We start from the raw sequence: 20,963 nt of genomic DNA on the forward strand, positions 1-20,963 counted from the left end.
TTACTGTTGTTGTTCTTGTTATTTTCATTATCATTATCTTTGTTATCGTTATGATTATTATAATAATTATTATTATTATTTTGTTTTCGCCATTATATTATTATTATTGCTATTATATATGCTAAAATAACGGTAAACCCGAATGGGTAACAGATAAAAATCAAAGTTTTGCAACATTTGCCAGCGGAACTGAGAGACACTTAACCCAAGTAAGAAAATTAAAAGAGAGGAGGACCAGCGGAGACATAATCATGACATACATTATACTTCTAAGATTAATCACAGCAGGATAGAGGTGGAATCCGGGGGAACAAAGTAGATGAAGTAGCGATCGTAGATGCGATACATAGTTTTAAGAACAGGTACGATGAGGAAGTCGAGGGCAGGAGTAAGTTAAAGTGTAGCTGGTAGTGAAGAGGTGGGGCCTGGAGCTGTGATTCGACCCTTGGAAAGTTAACTAGGATAGTGCATAAGTGTTGCCACTTACCTACACGTGGTCGCCTGTCAACATTCTGCAACTTGCAGAGTGAACCGCAGCTAGTTCTAACACTTGCAACACAACAATGTTCAGTGTCTGTATTGGTACCTAAGTGGCGTGTCCAGGTGTAGGTGGTGGGTAGGTAAGGCGACCTACCACAGGCAGGTACTCAGGTGTATGTGAGAGGCAACACATCAACACACACACACACACACACACACTACACTGACGGTGGTCACCACTACACTGAGGCAGAGTTGAAGCTGCTGCTACCTCACTCACCTCACCCCCTCCCTTCCCTCACCCTCTACTCTCAGCCCCTCCTCCTATCCCTTAAAACACCCTCCCTTATGCCAACTCTCCCTCCCTCCTTCCCTCATTCAAACTCTATCTTCCTACCTTCTTGGTTCATACCCTTCCTCTCTCCCTTTTTCAAACCCTCCCTCCCTCGTTTATACCCTCCTTCATTCATGCCCTCCTTCATTCGTACCCTCCATTATTCATAGCCTCTCTCATTTATACTCTCCCTCATTCATACCCTCCCTAATTCATAGCCTCCCTCCTTTCTTTATGTCTTCTCTCCCTCTCTTCCTTCTAACTCAACCCCTCCCTTATTCTAATCCTTCCCCTCTACCTCCATCCCTCCCACCCTTCCTCAAACAATTCCTTCCTTACTCATTCCAACCCTCCCCTCACTCCCTCCTTCCTTCCGTCACATTAACCGTTCCTCTCTCGTTCCAACCCTTTCCTCCTCCTTCCATCATTCAAAAGATCCCTTCCCTCTCTTTCCATCATTTCAACTCTCCATCCATCATTACAACCCTCCCTTCTCTCAGTCCTGTTTCCCTCTCTCATTTAATAGTAATAAGTACGCAGCACCAGCTTGGAACCCACACCTAGCCAAGCACGTAAGGGAACTAGAGAAATTACAAACGTTTGCAACAAGACTAGTGCCGGAGCTAAGGGGCATGTCCTATGAGGAGAAGTTAAGGAAAATCAACCTTACGACACTGGAGGACAGGAGCGATAAGGGGGATATGATAATGACTTATAAAATACTGAGAGGAGTGGACAAGGTGGAGAGAGACAGGATGTTCCAGAGATGGGACACAGCAACAAGGGGTCACAATTGGAAGTTGAAGACTCAGATGAATCACAGGGATGTTAGGATGTATTTCTTCAGTCAAAGAGTTGTCAGGAAGTGGAATAGTCTGGGAAGTGATGTAGTGGAGGCAGGATCCATACATTAAGAAGAGGTATGATAAAGCTCATAGAGCAGGAAGAGTGATCTAGTAGCGACCAATGAAGAGGCTGGGCCAGGAGCTGTGACTCAACCACTGCAACCACAACTAGGTGAATACAATTAGGTAAGTGTAGTTGCATATATTATCATACATAGCAGCATATGTGTAGAGAGCCTAGGATAACCCGAAAAAAGTCGGAGTAAATTTTTTCCGGTGACTCGTGGCCTGGTGGCTAAAGCTCTCGCTTCACACGGCAAGGTGTCCGGGTTCGATCCCCGGCGAGGGTAGAAACATTGGGCGTGTTTCCTTACACCGGCTGTCCGTGCTCCCCATCAGTAAAACGGGTACCTGGGTGTTAGTCGACTGGTGTGGGTGGCATCTTGGGGACAAGATTGACCTAATTAGCCCAAAATGCTCTGCAGAACAAGCGGCTTTCTATATGGTAGCATGTCATTGATGTCAGCTAGACCTGTATACCTTGTACATGTACTGGTAGAGATTAAGATATTCTTCTTCTTTTTCTTCTTCTTCTTGTTCTTCTTGTTCTTGTTCTTGTTCTTGTTCTTGTTCTTGTTCTTCTTCTTCTTCTTCTTCTTCTTCTTCTTCTTCTTCTTCTTCTTCTTCTTCTTCTTCTTCTTATTATTATTATTATTATTATTATTATTATTATTATTATTATTATTATTATTATTATTATTATTATTACTAGTGTCCAACCCTCCTACCCACCCTCTCTCCTTCCCTCTCACCCAAGCATCCGGAGGAAGTGAGAGGGGTGGACGGGGATAGAGGAAGGTGGACGAACTCATCATAATTACTTGAAATGTTTTTCCTGATGGGATGGATGGGTGGGTGGGTGGTTGGGTGGGTGGATGGGCGGGGGGATGAGTGGGCGGGTGTATGGGTGGGCAGGTGGATGGGTGGGTGGGTGTGGGTTAGCCCAGCTTAAGGTAAGTTATGTGTTTTCATGTACCTCGTTCCCATTTTACTTCTGTTGCAGCTCTTGGTCCCTCCTCATCTCGCCGAATCAAAATGTCATGTCTGCAGCGTCTAGAGACCCACGTAAGAGAATACCTTGCCACCGACATACGGACAACTAGGTACAAGCTACTTAGATACGACCATAAGGCAAACAGTAAGAGGGAGTTATTCCGTGTGTTAGAGTCGCTCATTTTCACTGAGTTTTGGTGCCTAAACACTGAAAATCAAAATCCACTATTGAAAATTGACTTCAGTCTTGCATTTCTTTCAAACTTAGCTATTGTATTGCTTGACGACTTCGATTTATGATTTAAAACTGCAGTAGCTAGTGTTAATGCTCTGTTAGTGTCAGGTAAAGTCCCACAATATATAGCTAATGTATTAACACAGGAACTGGAGTCTTGCAGCAAATGGTTAGTAGACAACAAACTATCATTACACTTCGGGAAAACTGAAGCCATACTCTTAGGCACCAAATGTAAACTGAGAAGGGTAAATAATTTTAATGTCCAGTGTAATGGGGAACCCATCACTTCAGTTTCCTCAGTAAAATATCTGGGAATTCCCTTTGAGCCATGTATGTCAGGAGAACTGATCGGGAACAGTGTAGTAAAGAAAGCGAATGTCAGACTGAAGTTTCTGTACAGACAAGCACAGTGTCTAACTACTGAGGCTCGCAGGACCCTATGTCTAGCCCTTATACAATGTCATATGGACTACGCTTACTCTTCATGGTACTCGGCCTTGACAAAAAAAAAAAATAACTGAAAGATAGACTGCAAATCACCCAGAACAAAATAGTAAGATTCATCCTGGGCCTGGGATCAAGAGAGCATGTAGGCCAGGATGAATTACAACAATTGGATATGCTGAATGTTGAAGACAGAGTAAAACAAGTGAAGCTAAATCATGTTTATAAAATTGTTCATTAACAGTGTCCAGAATATCTTGCTGCCAATTTTGTCAAGGTTGGGAACCAAAAGCAATCATAGCACTAGGGGAAGAGAGCACCACTTTGTAGTACCCACAGTCAGTGGCCAGGCTTCAAACACCTTTTATTGTACAGCAATAAAGGAATGGAACAGACTTCCTGCACATGTCAAAGTTAGTCATAGCATGAACCAGTTCAAGAAGAGAGCCAAAAGGTGCCTAATGAATGTAGCGACAAAAAGGGAGGAGAATGATTTTTTTATTTTTTTAGCTAACACTCATGTAATCTTTCCTTATTCCTAGTATATTTCCTATATAGAATAATAATAAGATATTATCTCCTTTACATTATAACAATAAGGTAAAAGGACCCCAATGGAAATAAGTCACTCTGTCTGACTTTTCTGGGTTATCCCAGGTTCGTTACACATATGCTGCTATGTATGATAATCTATGTAACTGTATTTGTGTATACCTAAATAAACTTACTTATTTACTTATAGCAGAGAGAATCCCAGGAACCAGTTGAGATGAGCACTTTCTCAACCGAGCTACCAGGTCAGCAGATAAGGGAACCAATCATACTCGAAAATACTCTTGACCTTAAATTCACAAATAATAAATGCCCAATGAGCGACTTTGTAATGTGGAGGACAGTAAACTCAGACCACAACGTAATAGAAGCTCAGACCTGCATACTGACTGCTCCTAGTCAACAGAAGATAGTCAATCATGAGAGTATGTTCAACAGATTTAACTTTAACACCTAGAACATCAGCTGGGAGACAATAAATAGTGAGCTGTTTGAAATATGCTGGGAAGAGAACAAGATAAACAAAGACCTCAGCTAGCATGTGGAGAGGACGAGCTCAGTGATACTAGAAGTGCTCCATTACGAAGGAGAAGGTGCAGGCTGGAAAGGGAGAGGCGCGGCCTCTGTAGACAAAAAGTCTGCTACCTCAAAGGCAGTAGACTTTCTGAAGAGTGAGGAAAAACACTGGCTAAAGAAATGAAAAGAACGATGAGAGCATAAAGAATGTATCATACAGAGTTCAAGAGAGGATGACGGAGCAAAAATTCATAGGTGAAAATGAAAGAAAAATAAAATATTTTTTCTTGCATGCAAAATCCAGGGTGAAAACAACATGTAGTATCAGGCCTCTGGTTAAATAGCATCGAAGTTACACTGACGACAACAAATAAATCAGCGAAATACTCAAGTTCTAAAGCAACTCATTGTTCGGTGAGCCATTAATCAGCCTCAAGACTGACGACCCAAATATAGTAAGTTCTCCATGAACGAGACGCAAAAACACTAAACATCTCCATGATCTTTGATATAAACCTAACCCCATTGAATTTCGAAGAAACAACTGAGTTCATGGTCATTCACTCTACCCCAGGTTCTGACTTGTGTAACTCCATATTCATCAAGAAATACGAGAAACCATTATCATATGCCTTAAATATTTTATACAGAAGCAGCCTGGACCCTGGAGTCATCCCACAGTCACTAAAATCCTCTGATATAGACCCACCTCACAAAAGTGGCATCAAAGCAACCGAAAAAAAAACTGGCGTTCCACATTATGAAGATTTTTGAAAGGGTCTTTGGAAGGAAGTCTGGTAAACGCTTGGAATCGCAGCAGTTGTATAATCCAAGATACCATGGGTTCAGAGTAGGTCGCTCCTGTCTTTCACAATTGTTGGATGTTACAACATGGTCTTGAAAACACTGGAATACAAGCAAAATTGATTTGTGTAAAAAATAATATGCAGCTGTAGTGTACATTGACTCACAAAAACTTTCGACAAGTGCCACCATGAGGCAGCTGCGTGCAGCTGAAATGACTAGAAAAGTGGGCAGATGGATATTTAACGTCTTAACAAATACAAACTAAAGAGTAACAGTAAACAGTGAAATCAAGACCTGCCTCATAACTGATTAGTTTCCCCTTTATTAAGTATTTGGCTGATAGTTTATCTACTATCTACTGTATCTTCATTAATTTACGTTTACACGAATGTTCAACCCGTGTGGCTTATTCAGCGCAGAGTGATGGAGGCTCGATCCACCGTCCCCTAACAACATGACATGAACCTACTCTCTCAGCCACATGATCCACCATGACTTCAGGAGTTCATCACTTCCGTACTACTATTGCGTTGAAATATGTTTTTAATATGTTTATCCCTCGTTGGGGATTATTTTTTATGTCGTAATCATGTCTTGACTCAGTCTACGCTCCTCCTGTCGCTTGATATGTGATTTTACCCGAAGTCAAAGGTACTTGTCGATAGACTTTTTTTGTGCGTGTGTATGTGAGTGTGTGTGTGTGTGTGTGTGTGTGTGTGTGTGTGTGTGTGTGTGTGTATGTGTGTGTATGTGTATGTGCGTATGTGTGTGTGTGTGTGTGTGTGTGTGTGTGTGTGTGTGTGTGTGTGTGTGTGTATGTATGTGTGTATGTGTGTGTGTGTGTGTGTGTGTGTGTGTGTGTGTGTGTGTGTGTGAGTGTGTGTGTGTGTATGTGTGTGTGTGTGTATGTGTGTGTGTGTGTGTGTATGTGTATGTGTGTGTGTGTGTGTGTGTGTGTGTGTGTGTGTGTGTGTGTGTACTCACCTAATTGTACTCACCTAATTGTGGTTGCAGGGGTCGAGACTCAGCTCCTGGCCACGCCTCTTCACTGATCGCTACTGGATCCTCTCTCTCTCTGCTTCCTGAGCTTTGTCATACCTCTTCTTAAAACTATGTATGGTTCCTGCCTCCACTACTTCACTTGCTAGGCCATTCCACTTGCTGACAACTCTATGACTGAAGAAATACTTCCTGACGTCCCTGTGACTCGTCTGAGTCTTCAGCTTCCAGTTGTGACCCCTTGTCCCTGTGTCCCCTCTCTGGAACATCCTATCTCTGTCCACCTTGTCTATTCCCCGCAGTATCTTGTATGTCGTTATCATGTCTCCCCTGACCCTTCTGTCCTCCAGTGTCGTCAGTCCGATTTCCCTTAACCTTTCCTCGTACGACATTCCCTTGAGCTCTGGGACTAGCCTTGTTGCAAACCTTTGTACTTTCTCTAACTTCTTGACGTGCTTGACCAGGTGTGGGTTCCAGACTGGTGCTGCATACTCCAGTATGGGCCTAACATACACAGTGTACAGTGTCTTGAACGATTCCTTATTAAGGTATCGGAACGCTATTCTCAGGTTTGCCAGGCGCCCGTATGCTGCAGCGGTTATTTGGTTGATGTGTGCCTCCGGTGATGTGCTCGGTGTTATGGTCACCCCAAGGTCTTTCTCCCTGAGTGAGGTCTGTAGTCTTTGTCCACCTAGCCTATACTCTGTCTGCGGTCTTCTTTGCCCCTCCCCAATCTTCATGACTTTGCATTTGGCTGGATTGAATTCGAGAAGCCAGTTACTGGACCACATGTCCAGCCTCTCCAGGTCTCTTTACAGTCCTGCCTCATCCTCGTCCGATTTAATTCTTCTCATCAACTTCACGTCATCTGCGAACAGGGACACTTCAGAGTCTATTCCTTCCATCATGTCGTTCACATATATCAAAAACAGCACTGGTCCTAGAACTGACCCCTGTGGGACCCCGCTCGTAACAGGCGCCCACTGTGATACCTCTTCACGTACCATGACTCGTTGCTGCCTCCCTGTCAGGTATTCCCTTATCCATTGCAGTGCCCTTCCTTTTACGTGTGCCTGATCCTCCAGCTTCTGCACTAATCTCTTGTGGGGAACTGTGTCAAAGGCCTTCCTGCAGTCTAGGAAAACGCAATCTACCCACCCCTCTCTCTCGCGTCTTACTTCTGTTACCTTGTCATAAAACTCCAGGAGGTTTGTGATACAAGATTTGCCTTCCATGAACCCATGCTGGTTTTCATTTATAATCTTGTTCCTTTCCAGGTGTTCGACCACTCTCCTCCTGATAATCTTCTCCATGACTTTGCACACAATACATGTCAGAGACATAGGTCTGTAGTTTAGTGCCTCGTTTCTGTTTCCTTTCTTAAATATGGGGACTACATTAGCTGTCTTCCATTTCTCAGGTAGTTGCCCAGTTTCAAGGGATGTGTTGAAGATTGTGGTTAGAGGCACACACAGCATCTCTGCTCCTTCTCTAAGGACGTGTGTGTGTGTGTGTGTGTGTGTGTGTGTGTGTGTGTGTGTGTGTGTGTGTGTGTGTACTCACCTAGTTGAGGTTGCGGGGGTCGAGTTCGAGCTCCTGGCCCCGCCTCTTCACTGATCGCTACTAGGTCACTCTCCCTGAGCCGTGAGCTTTATCATACCTCTGCTTATGTGTGTGTATGTGTGTGTGTGTGTGTGTGTGTGTGTGTGTGTGTGTGCAAATATTTATACTCACCTTGGTCCCGCCTCTCTGCTGACCATTACTGACTGAATTTGCTCTTTCCTGGCTGCGTGAGCCTTATCCTACCTTTCCTTAAAGCTATGTATGAATCCTGCCTCTACCACTGCACTGTCTAGGTCGCTCCACTTTTTGACCACTCGAAGAAGCATTTCCTAACATCCCTTATGACTCATCTGTGTTTTAAACTTCCAGCTGTGACGTCTTGTACATGAGACCCGCCACTCATACGGACTCTCCCTGTCAACACTGCCAATTCCTCTCAGTATTTTATACGTCGTAATCATGTCATCTCTGGTTCTTCTGTTCTCTAGTGTCTAGCATCTCATAATTCATATCATGAATACCTTCTTCTTGGCGTTACTGAAATCTACCTCTAAATGTTTAGGTCTTGTATTTGCTGCAGCCATTATCCGGTTGATGTGCACCTCGGATGAAATACTTGGAACTATGGCCTTTGTATCGGGGAACCTGTGCTCTGTTTCCGGTCTTCTTTTCTCCTTCCCATATTTTCATATCTTTGCATTTGCTGGAATACAATTCTAATAGCCACTCGTCAGATCATCTCTGCAGCTTGTCCAAATCCATTTGTAGTCTCTGGAGTGTGTGTTAGAGAGAGAGAGAGAGAGAGAGAGAGAGAGAGAGAGAGAGAGACAGACAGACAGACAGACAGACAGAGACAGAGGAGGAGGAGGAGGAGGAGGCGGAAAGGCTGTCAGCTTCGTTCCATCACCTAGTAGTCTAGATGACATTACTGCTGCTTCCTTCATTCTGCGAGTCAGGTTCTCCTGCAGCTCCATCTGCTTCACCTAATACACCGTACCTACCAGCCACCTGACAGCCGCTGTACCTAGATACTGTACTTAACATCCGTTGAACAGCCACTTTACATAGCTATTGCACATAACATCCTCCTGACAGCCACTGTACCTAGCTACACCACCTAACATCCGCCTGACAGTCACTGTATCTAGCAACTGTACCTAACATAAGCCTCACAGCCACTGTATCTAGCAACTGCACCTAACATCCGCCTGACAGCCACTGTACCTAGCTACTGTACCTAACATCAACCTGACAGTCACAGTACCTAGATCCTGCACCTAACTGGTGTGAGTAGCATCCTGGGGGGTAGAGAGAAGATTAATAACCTGCCAGTATCCCTGAGGGAGGTGGAGCACATATTGTAGAGTGTGGTTGGCTTAAACCTCCGGATCTAAAAACCAAGAGATGACCCTATCATCAGAGGGGAATTGTTATTTTTGAATTGCTAAAGTTCGAAATATAACATTTTCACAACATATTAATAAATAATCAACAAATGTATTTGTATGTTAATTAAAAGGACACAAGTGCAACTAATGTGACATTTTATTGAGGCGACGTTTCGCTCTCCAGGAGCTTTGTCAAGCTGTAACGGAACACAGGGATATAGAGGAATAAACAGGTGTAGAATGTGGTGCAAAGCATAATATATTCGGTGTAGTAGTAGTAGCAGTAGTAGTAGTAGTAGTAGTAGTAGTAGTATTAGTAGTAGTTGTAGTAGTGGTAGTGGTGGTGGTGGTGACGATGGTGGTTGTGGTACTTGTGGTAATAGTAGTACTTGTGGTGGTAGTTGCAGTACTTGTAGTAGTAGTAGTAGTACTTGTGGTGGTGGTGGAAGTAGTAGTAGTAGTGATAGTTGTATTTGTAGAACTTGTGGTAATAGTAGTAGATGTAGTAGTGGCAGTTGTAGTACTTATAATAGTAGTAGTAGTAGCAGTAGTAGAAGTAGTGGTAGTTGTAGTATTTGTGGTAGTAGTAGTAGTAGTAGTAGTAGTAGTAGTAGTAGTAGTAGTAGTAGAAGTAGTAGTAGTAGTGGTAGTTGTAGTACTTGTGGTAGTAGCCATAGTAGTGATAGTTGTAGTACTTGTGGTAGTAGTAGTAGTAGTAGTAGTAGTAGTCGTAATAGTAACAGTAGTAGTGGTTGTTGTATTGCTTAAGGTAGTAGTAGTAGTAGCAGTAGTACTTGTGGTAGTAGAAGTAGCAGTAGCAGTGGTAGCAGTAGTAATAGTAGTAGTAATGGCAGTTGTAGTACTTGTGGTAGTAGCTATAGTAGTTGTGGTTGCAGTACTTGTGGTAGTAGTAGTAGTAGCAGTAGTAGTGGTAGCTACAGTAGTACTAGTAGTGGTAGTTAAAGTACTCGTTGTACTAGTACACCAAACAGGGATTAGAATGAAATTAGCCTAGAGTCATCCACATCAGTATGTGTCCTTGGGTGGCGAGTACAACATCCAGTTCCGCTGGATGCGCTACTCTTAAGGATCGTATGGTCCAGTGGATTAGAGCTTCATGTGTTTTCCCCCACCCTTAGGCAGGCCAAAGCAGCATGGGCTCGAGCCCTTGGCTAGTGCAATGTTGTTATTGTTATATATATATATATATATATATATACATATATAATGTATATATATATATATATATATATAATTATATATATACATATATATATATATATATATATATATATATATATATATATATGTCGTGCCGAATAGGCAGAACTTGCGATCTTGGCTTAAATAGCAACGTTCATCTTGCCATATAGGACAAGTGAAAATTTGTGTATGCAATAATTTCGCCAAAATCATTCTGAACCTAACGAAAAAAATATATTTCACTGTGTTTGTTTAGTATTAAATTATTGTAAACAAATCTAAAATATATTTAGTTGGGTTAGACTAAAATAAATTGTTCTTGTTATAATAAGGTTAGGTAAGTTTTCTAAGTTCTTTTTGGTGCAAAATTATAAATTTTTACATCAACATTAATGAAAAATATATGTCTTTAAACGTATAAGAGAAAATTTTAGAAAGGACTTAATTTTAAATGAGTTCTTGCTAATTGACCAGTTTTACATATTCGGCACGACATATATATATATATATATATATATATATATATATATATATATATATATATGCAAAACAACCACTCTGAAAGAATAGAGAAATTCCAAGCGCTTTCGTGACTACTCACATTATCAAGGAACTATGAAAGTGAAGCATCCAAGGAAGCTATATAAGGGGTCCGGCCAGCACCTCACTATCAGATCCCACAACGGTTAAACACGTGACGCGCGGCGAGCCAACTTGGATAGGTCCTTTGCACAACTCACCCCCAAGCTATTCTACCCAAGAAAATTTAAAAATTATTTGTCCAGTGTATTATTAAATTCTTCCCAAATTCTATTAATTATAAATGGATCTAATTTATATAAACCAAAGGAAATATTCATATTATTGTCAAAACTGCTTTTTATGAAACAAGATTCAATTATATTCCTGTCGACCATGGACTTGCTTGATACTACTTTATCAACTTTTTGAAAATCAATTGGATGGTCAAAATCTCTTACATGAATAAATAGAGCATTGGAATCTTGTCCAGTTCTAATGCTATATTTATGTTGTTTTAATCTTAGTTCGAGATTTTTACCAGTTTGACCGTAATAAACTTTATCGCAAATTTTACAAGGAATCTTATAGACACATCCATCAGCATTTTGGGGGGAATTCTTTATCAAAAGTTTTTTTTACTGTATCAAGATTTTTGAATACAACTTTAATATTAAAAGTCTTAAGAAGAGAAGGCATATCAACCAAGTTTTCATGGTAAGGGAGAACCAACATATTTTTAGTTGAATAAGGCTGGTTGCCCCTTTTTGGATTATAAAAAGTGTTTCTAGCAACTATAAAAGATTTATCAATTACATTTCTTGGGTATTTTAAATCATTACCTATTTCATAAATTTTGGATATTTCCTCATCTATGAACTCAGGACTACAAATTCGTAAAGCTCTCAAATTGATTTTCAAAAAGTTGAGAAAGTAGTATCAAGCAAGTCCATGGTCGACAGGAATATAATTGAATCTTGTTTCATAAAAAGCAGTTTTGACAATAATATGAATATTTCCTTTGGATTATATAAATTAGATCCATTTATAATTAATAGAATTTGGGAAGAATTTAATAATACACTGGAAAAATAATTTTTAAATTTTCTTGGGTAGAATAGCTTGGGGGTGAGTTGTGCAAAGGACCTATCCAAGTTGGCTCGCCGCGCGTCACGTGTTTAACCGTTGTGGGATCTGATGGTGAGGTGCTGGCCGGACCCCTTATATAGCTTCCTTGGATGCTTCACTTTCATAGTTCCTTGATAATGTGAGTAGTCACGAAAGCGCTTGGAATTTCTCTATTCTTTCAGAGTGGTTGTTTTGCATATTTTGAAATCACCTGTTTACTGTGATCTTATTGCATATATGTATGTATATATATATATATATATATATATATATATATATATATATATATATATATATATATATATATATATATATATATATATATATATGGCGGAGAGCATGTATAGTCCCTTTATATAAAGGGAAAGGGGACAAAAGAGATTGTAGAAATTATAGAGGAATAAGTTTACTGAGTATACCAGGAAAAGTATACGGTAGGGTTATAATTGAAAGAATTAGAGGTAAGACAGAATGTAGAATTGCGGATGAGCAAGGAGGCTTCAGAGTGGGTAGGGGATGTGTAGATCAAGTGTTTACATTGAAGCATATATGTGAACAGTATTTAGATAAAGGTAGGGAAGTTTTTATTGCATTTATGGATTTAGAAAAGGCATATGATAGAGTGGATAGAGGAGCAATGTGGCAGATGTTGCAAGTATATGGAATAGGTGGTAAGTTACTAAATGCTGTAAAGAGCTTTTATGAGGATAGTGAGGCTCAGTTTAGGGTGTGTAGAAGAGAGGGAGAATACTTCCCGGTAAAAGTAGGTCTTAGACAGGGATGTGTAATGTCACCATGGTTGTTTAATATATTTATAGACGGGGTTGTAAAAGAAGTAAATGCTAGGGTGTTCGGGAGAGGGGTGGGATTAAATTATGGGGAATCAAATTCAAAATGGGAATTGACACAGTTACTTTTTGCTGATGATACTGTGCTTATGGGAGATTCTAAAGAAAAATTGCAAAGGTTAGTGGATGAGTTTGAGAATGTGTGTAAAGGTAGAAAGTTGAAAGTGAACATAGAAAAGAGTAAGGTGATGAGGGTATCAAATGATTTACATAAAGAAAAAATGGATATCAAATTGGGGAGGAGGAGTATGGAAGAAGTGAATGTTTTCAGATACTTGGGAGTTGACGTGTCGGCGGATGGATTTATGAAGGATGAGGTTAACCATAGAACTGATGAGGGAAAAAAGGTGAGTGGTGCATTGAGGTATATGTGGAGTCAAAAAAACGTTATCTATGGAGGCAAAGAAGGGAATGTATGAAAGTATAGTAGTACCAACACTCTTATATGGATGTGAAGCTTGGGTGGTAAATGCAGCAGCGAGGAGACGGTTGGAGGCAGTGGAGATGTCCTGTCTAAGGGCAATGTGTGGTGTAAATATTATGCAGAAAATTCGGAGTGTGGAAATTAGGAGAAAGTGTGGAGTTAATAAAAGCATTAGTCAGAGGGCAGAAGAGGGGTTGTTGAGGTGGTTTGGTCATTTATAGAGAATGGATCAAAGTAGAATGACATGGAAAGCATATAAATCTATAGGGGAAGGAAAGAGGGGTAGGGGTCGTCCTCGAAAGGGTTGGAAAGAGGGGGTAAAGGAGGTTTTGTGGGCGAGGGGCTTGGACTTCCAGCAAGCGTGCATGAGCGTGTTAGATAGGAGTGAATGGAGACGAATGATACTTGGGACCTGACGATCTGTTGGAGTGTGAGCAGGGTAATATTTAGTGAAGGGATTCAGGGAAACCGGTTATTTTCATATAGTCGAACTTGAGTCCTGGAAATGGGAAGTACAATGCCTGCACTTTAAAGGAGGGGTTTGGGATATTGGCAGTTTGGAGGGATATGTTGTGTATCTTTATACGTATATGCTTCTAAACTGTTGTATTCTGAGCACCTCTGCAAAAGCAGTGATAATGTGTGAGTGTGGTGAAAGTGTTGAATGATGATGAAAGTATTTTCTTTTTGGGGATTTTCTTTCTTTTTTGGGTCACCCTGCCTCGGTGGGAGACGACCGACTTGTTGAAAAAAAAAAATATATATATATATATTACCTGGAGTTTACCTGGAGAGAGTTTCGGGGGTCAACGCCCCCGCGGCCCGGTCTGTGACCAGGCCTCCTGGTGGATCAGCCCCTGATCAACCAGGCTGTTGCTGCTGGCTGCACGCAAACCAACGTACAAGCCACAGCCCGGCTGATCAGGAACTGACTTTAGGTGCTTTTCCAGTGCCAGCTTGAAGACTGCCAGGGGTCTGTTGGCAATCCTCCTTATGTGTGGTGGGAGGCAGTTGAACAGTCTCGGGCCCCTGACACTTATTGTATGGTCTCTTAACGTGCTAGTGACACCCCTGCTTTTCATTGGGGGGATGGTGCATCGTCTGCCAAGTCTTTTGCTTTCGTAGTGAGTGATTTTCGTGTGCAAGTTCGGTACTAGTCCCTCTAGGATTTTCCAGGTGTATATAATCATGTATCTCTCCCTCCTGCGTTCCAGGGAATACAGGTTTAGAAACCTCAAGCGCTCCCAGTAATTGAGGTGTTTTATCTCCGTTATGCGCGCCGTGAAAGTTCTCTGTACATTTTCTAGGTCGGCAATTTCACCTGCCTTGAAAGGTGCTGTTAGAGTGCAGCAATATTCCAGCCTAGATAGAACAAGTGACCTGAAGAGTGTCATCATGGGCTTGGCCTCCCTAGTTTTGAAGGTTCTCATTATCCATCCTGTCATTTTTCTAGCAGATGCGATTGATACAATGTTATGGTCCTTGAAGGTGAGATCCTCCGACATAATCACTCCCAGGTCTTTGACGTTGGTGTTTCGCTCTATTTTGTGGCCAGAATTTGTTTTGTACTCTGATGAAGATTTAATTTCCTCATGTTTACCATATCTGAGTAATTGAAATTTCTCATCGTTGAACTTCATATTGTTTTCCGCAGCCCACTGAAAGATTTGGTTGATGTCCGCCTGGAGCCTTGCAGTGTCTGCAATGGAAGACACTGTCATGCAGATTCGGGTGTCATCTGCAAAGGAAGACACGGTGCTGTGGCTGACATCCTTGTCTATGTCGGATATGAGGATGAGGAACAAGATGGGAGCTAGTACTGTGCCTTGTGGAACAGAGCTTTTCACCGTAGCTGCCTCGGACTTTACTCTGTTGACGACTACTCTCTGTGTTCTGTTAGTGAGGAAATTATAGATCCATCGACCGACTTTTCCTGTTATTCCTTTAGCACGCATTTTGTGCGCTATTACGCCATGGTCACACTTGTCGAAGGCTTTTGCAAAGTCTGTATATATTACATCTGCATTCTTTTTGTCTTCTAGTGCATTTAGAACCTTGTCGTAGTGACCCAATAGTTGAGACAGACAGGAACGACCTGTTTTAAACCCATGTTGCCCTGGGTTGTGTAACTGATGGGTTTCTAGATGGGTGGTGATCTTGCTTCTTAGGACCCTTTCAAAGATTTTTATGATATGGGATGTTAGTGCTATTGGTCTGTAGTTCTTTGCTGTTGCTTTACTGCCCCCTTTGTGGAGTGGGGCTATGTCTGTTGTTTTTAGTAACTGAGGGACGACCCCCGTGTCCATGCTCCCTCTCCATAGGATGGAAAAGGCTCGTGATAGGGGCTTCTTGCAGTTCTTGATGAACACAGAGTTCCATGAGTCTGGCCCTGGGGCAGAGTGCATGGGCATGTCATTTATCGCCTGTTCGAAGTCATTTGGCGTCAGGATAACATCGGATAGGCTTGTGTTAATCAAATTTTGTGGCTCTCTCATAAAAAATTCATTTTGATCTTCGACTCTCAGTCTGGTTAGCGGCTTGCTAAAAACTGAGTCATACTGGGACTTGAGTAGCTCACTCATTTCCTTGCTGTCATCTGTTTAGGACCCATCTTGTTTAAGTAGGGGCCCAATACTGGACGTTGTTCTCGATTTTGATTTGGCATAGGAGAAGAAATACTTTGGGTTTCTTTCGATTTCATTTATGGCTTTTAGTTCTTCCCGCGATTCCTGACTCCTAAAGGATTCTTTTAGCTTAAGTTCGATGCTTGCTATTTCTCTGACCAGTGTCTCCCTACGCATTTCAGATATATTGACCTCTTTTAGCCGCTCTGTTATTCTTTTCCGTCGCCTGTAAAGGGAGCGCCTGTCTCTTTCTATTTTACATCTACTCCTCCTTTTTCTTAGAGGAATATATGTCGTGCCGAATAGGCAGAACTTGCGATATTGGCTTAAATAGCAACGCTCATCTTGCCATATAGGATAAGCAAAAATTTGTGTATGCAATAATTTCGCCAAAATCATTCTTAACCGAACGAAAAAAATATATTTCACTGTGTTTGTTTAGTATTAAATTATTGTAAACAAATCTAAAATATATTTAGTTGGGTTAGGCTAAAATAAATTGCTCTTGTTATATTAAGGTTAGGTAAGTTTTCTAAGATTCTTTTGTTGCAAAATTAAAAACTTTTGCATTAACATTAGTGAAAAAAATATATCTTTAAACGTATAAGAGAAAATTTTAGAAAGGACTTAATTTTAAATGAGTTCTTGCTAATTGACCAGTTTTACATATTCGGCACGACATATATATATATATATATATATATATATATATATATATATATATATATATATATATATATATATATATATATATATATATATATATATATATATATATATATGTATGTTATTGTAACAACGGACGAGTGGTATTTAATCAATAACTACACTGCGATTAGCCAAGGACTCGAACCCATGTCGTTTTGTCACCATGGTGGTTTAAAGTTGAAAGTGAACACATAAGAGTAAGGTGATGAGGGTATCAAACAATTTAGATAAAGAAAAAATGGTATCACATTTGGGGAGGAGGAGTATGGAAGAAGTGAATGTTTTCAGATATTTGGGAGTTGACTTGTCAGCGGATGGAGTTATGAAGGATGAGGTTAACCGAAGAATTGCTGAAGGATAAAAGGTGAGTGGTGCGTTGAGGTATCTGTGGAGATAAAAAAAAATGTTATCCATGGAGGCAAAGAAGGGAATGTATGAAAGTATACTAGTACCAACACTCTTATATGGGTGTGAAGCTTGGGTTGTAAATGCTGCAGCGAGGAGGCAGCTGGAGGCAGTGGAGATGTCCTGTCTAAGAGCAATGTGTGGTGCAAATATTATGCAGAGAACTCTGAGTGTGGAAATTAGGAGGAGGTGTGGAGTTAATAAATGTATTAGTCAGAGGACTGAAGATGGGTTGTTGAGGTGGTTTGGTCTTTTAGAAAGAATGGAACAAAGTAGAATGACCTGGAGAGCCTATTAGATAGCGTGTTAGATAGAAGGGAATGGAGACGAATGGTTTTTGGGACCTGATGAGCTGTTGGAGTGTGAGCAGGGTAATATTTAGTGAAGGGATTCAGGGAAACCGGTTATTTTTATATAGCCGGACTTGAGTCCTGGAAATGAGAAGTACAATGCCTGCACTCTAAAGGAGGGGTTTGGGATACTGGCATTTTGGAGGGACTTCTAAACTGTCGTATCGTATCTGAGCGCCTCTGCAAAGACAGTGATTATGTATGAGTGATGGTGAAAGTATTTTTCTTTTTGGGTCACCCTGCCTCGGTGGGAAACGGCCTATGTGTTAATATGTGTCTTAATTTCATCTTGTCGGTATTGTATACCATTCTTGTACAACTTGTCAGAAGATAGGAGATAGGATTGGATTCTCCAGAATTATACGAAATGTCGTGTCAGCACACAAGCTCCAAGCTGCGTGACACCAGACAGACGGAAATCAATCTGGGACTGGGAAGACAACACACGGAAAGAGGATCATCTGCCTCTGGAAGCTGAATAACAGAAGGTACTGGAAAATCTCATCTTTGTGTACTCTGATATTGTACGTCAACGTACACAGCTTAACTCATATCAACTATCATTTGGCTCGCCAGAAGAAACTCTCTGAAGAGTGTCACATTCCTCTGCTGACCTTGTTCCTGACAAATCACAGTCGCTATACCTCAAGAAGTATCCCTTCGATCCCTGTCAAGGCGGGGAATTTGTAACGTACGCACCGCCGCCTTTACTCTTTCACGATGCTTTCGTATTGTGTATAGATTAAACCAGCCAGTAAAGTCATAAATGACTCCACCAAACTAGCCCTTGCTGCCGATGTAAGGACCTGCTTGCTGGCCAAATTCACAGCAATCCACTCTCTGAAGGACTCCTTTATTGTCGTCTGTACTGACGACAATGAGGCATCAAAACTCAATGACGACACCTCAATGAAGACACTTAGTGACCGACAATTCAATGAATCTCCTTCGCCTTTCCTGCTGGCGAAACGTTCTGTTTTTGTCAAACGGTTGGACAAGATCATCACATCCCTGTCAACTGCTGACCTGAAGAGCTATATCGAGGAACAAAACACTTGTGCGTTGATTGACAGCATCACCAAAATTCCAAACGCTTCTTCAGTGGTCAAACTCACCTCCAACATCGATATGGCTACCAAAGAGCTTTCTGATGGTCTAGCCATCTCCTACTACCATTTTCATCCACGACACATAGAACCAGAACGTTTTGCTCATGTCTCACCCTGCCGGAACTGTTATTCTTACCATCACTCAACGACTGATTGTCCCAGTGAAGACGAGAAATTCTGTTCCAACTGCAGAAAAGAAGATCACGATTTCAAAGCCTGTTCCACCACCGATGCCACTCCAACCTGCCTTAACTGCAAGGGTACTCATCATACCCTTGTAGCCAAATGCCCATTAAGGAAGGAAGTGCTGCCTAAGAAAATCAAAGAGGAAGCTATGAAAAGCAGCCCCAAATCGCCGACATATACCGCCATAACAAAACTACAGTCTGATACCAAGAAAACTCTTCAGGCTACACAACAGCCATCTTTATCCAGCACCTCCCTCTCTCCACTTCTGGACGCGGCTGTATTGCATGGTGTATGATGTACACCTTGCGAGTGCTGCCAACCCAGGCACATCCAGCACCACCATAAATGAACTATTCCGTCTTAACAACATGCCTGCCTTCGTTTTCCCTGACTCCACACCTTCAGCTGACATCTTCAGGATTCTTCATAACATCGTTAATTTCACTACACCTGCTGAACTGTTTCCTGCCCAAGCAACTGTTCCAGAAACTTCCATAACCATCTCCACAGTGGTCAACACTGCTCATCCTGCATCAGCTACCGCCTCCCACGTCTCCCAGTCTGCTGACACACCACTAATACACCTTTCTGCTGCTCCTGTCGACCCTCACTCACCTGCTAGCACCACGGTAGATTCGTCTACTGCATCCACGTCGATGAAGAAGCTATTGACGACTCTAGCACACCAACATGGCAAAGCCTTACCTTCTACATTGCTCCGTCAAACGCCAACACCATTACCTGCACTGAATTCTACAAAAGCCTCGGTGCAGGAACTGTCAAGTTTGCCTGCGGACAACCTCATCACTTCACACTCACCCAAGTTCTTGAATTCCTCAAGCCTCTACGATTCACTTTTGAAAACAATACAAAACTTTACCGCCTCTCTAGGAGCAACTTTATCAAATTTGAGAATGGCTCCTCTACAAACCTGCCACCTTAATCACATTAAATAACACCAACAGTATGGTGCCCTCTGGTGTTCCTACCTGCCTGCCCTGGCTTGCGACCTAACCTGCTGTCAGCTTTTCAAGACTGAGTTCCTCCAACCTCCACAAGACTGTTGCATCAGTGATTCTCTTGATTCTCCAGTCTGACCCACGATCGCCTAGCTGCTAGGTTAAGCTCTGGCACTTTCTCTACGACTAAGGACACCCCTCTCCAACGTTATTCTTCGCATGTCCCGTCTTCCCAGTTCACCGCACGTGGTGTCTTACCTAAACTTTCTTGTCTTGTCTTGAAGAGTGTGAAGTGAAATGTCAACTTGGGTAAGTTACTGGCAAATCCAGTTTCGAAAAACATACTGTTTCAAGTCTCTGGAGAAACGTTCACTGACACCTGATCTGAGAAATGTAAAACACTTACCAACGTGTTGTTCAGTGTCCAGCTGCTGAGAGACATCCACATCAAGACATTCAAGGATAATATTCTTAACACCTGAAAAATAAGAAATGATAAATTGAATCAACTGGTAAACTGGAGAATGTAAGGAGTTATCAAATACTACGACAGCAAGGGTGAAGTACCACCAGTCTGCCTGAACTGTGAAGGACAGCACAGCACACTAACAGCCAAGTATCTTGTGAGGAAGAACCTGGTCACTGAGGAGAAAGTAGAAGCCAAGACGCGACTCAGCAGGGAATGTTACCTATGTAGACATAACCAAACTCAAGGAAAATACTCGGATTTTCAATACCACTCAACGAGTAGCCCAAGTTTCTGTTGCTCCTTCAACTCTGATCTTCCACAGTTTAGATCTTCCATGAAAGGGCATCCAATAAGATCTTAACCAACATCGTCTTGGCTCCTAAGTAAGACACATGTGGAACAGTTAGGTATCTTTATACAGAAGCGCTTCGCCTACACAGCAGGCTTCTTCAGTCGAGTACAGAGGTGGTAGCAGAAGCAGTAGAGATGTAAAGACAATATAATCACTCCATCACCTTTGAAGACGTAAATGTCTTACTTTATCTTCAAATAGCGTTTAATTTAAGTTAGGTTATGTTAGTTGTTACTTATTTATTCTCTTTCAGATGCTAAAACTGTTAATGTTTAAACGTATTTGTTCTAACCTAGTTCTCTCTCTCACACACACATCTCCCGTTTGCTCTAATCTCTCTCTCTCTCTCTCTCTCTCTCTCTCTCTCTCTCTCTCTCTCTCTCTCTCTCTCTCTCTATCTATCTATCTATCTATCTATCTTTCTCTCTCTCTCATAGACATCACGTGGAAGCCAAAA

The 20,963-nt window shown here is 41.6% G+C and overlaps 1 protein-coding gene across 1 annotated transcript in view; it reads right to left on the bottom strand.

Annotated features, from left to right (window-relative positions):
* Positions 1-731, bottom strand: part of LOC128687452 (uncharacterized) — a 269,873-nt gene extending 269,142 nt beyond the window's left edge. The window contains exon 1 of the mRNA XM_070083864.1: positions 488-731. The gene's annotated coding sequence lies outside the window, so the exon portion shown is untranslated. The remainder of the gene's footprint in view (positions 1-487) is intronic.
* Between the last annotated feature and the right edge of the window lie 20,232 nt (positions 732-20,963).

This window comes from Cherax quadricarinatus, chromosome 11, assembly GCF_038502225.1.
Source record: "Cherax quadricarinatus isolate ZL_2023a chromosome 11, ASM3850222v1, whole genome shotgun sequence".
Classification (NCBI taxonomy): domain Eukaryota; kingdom Metazoa; phylum Arthropoda; class Malacostraca; order Decapoda; family Parastacidae; genus Cherax; species Cherax quadricarinatus.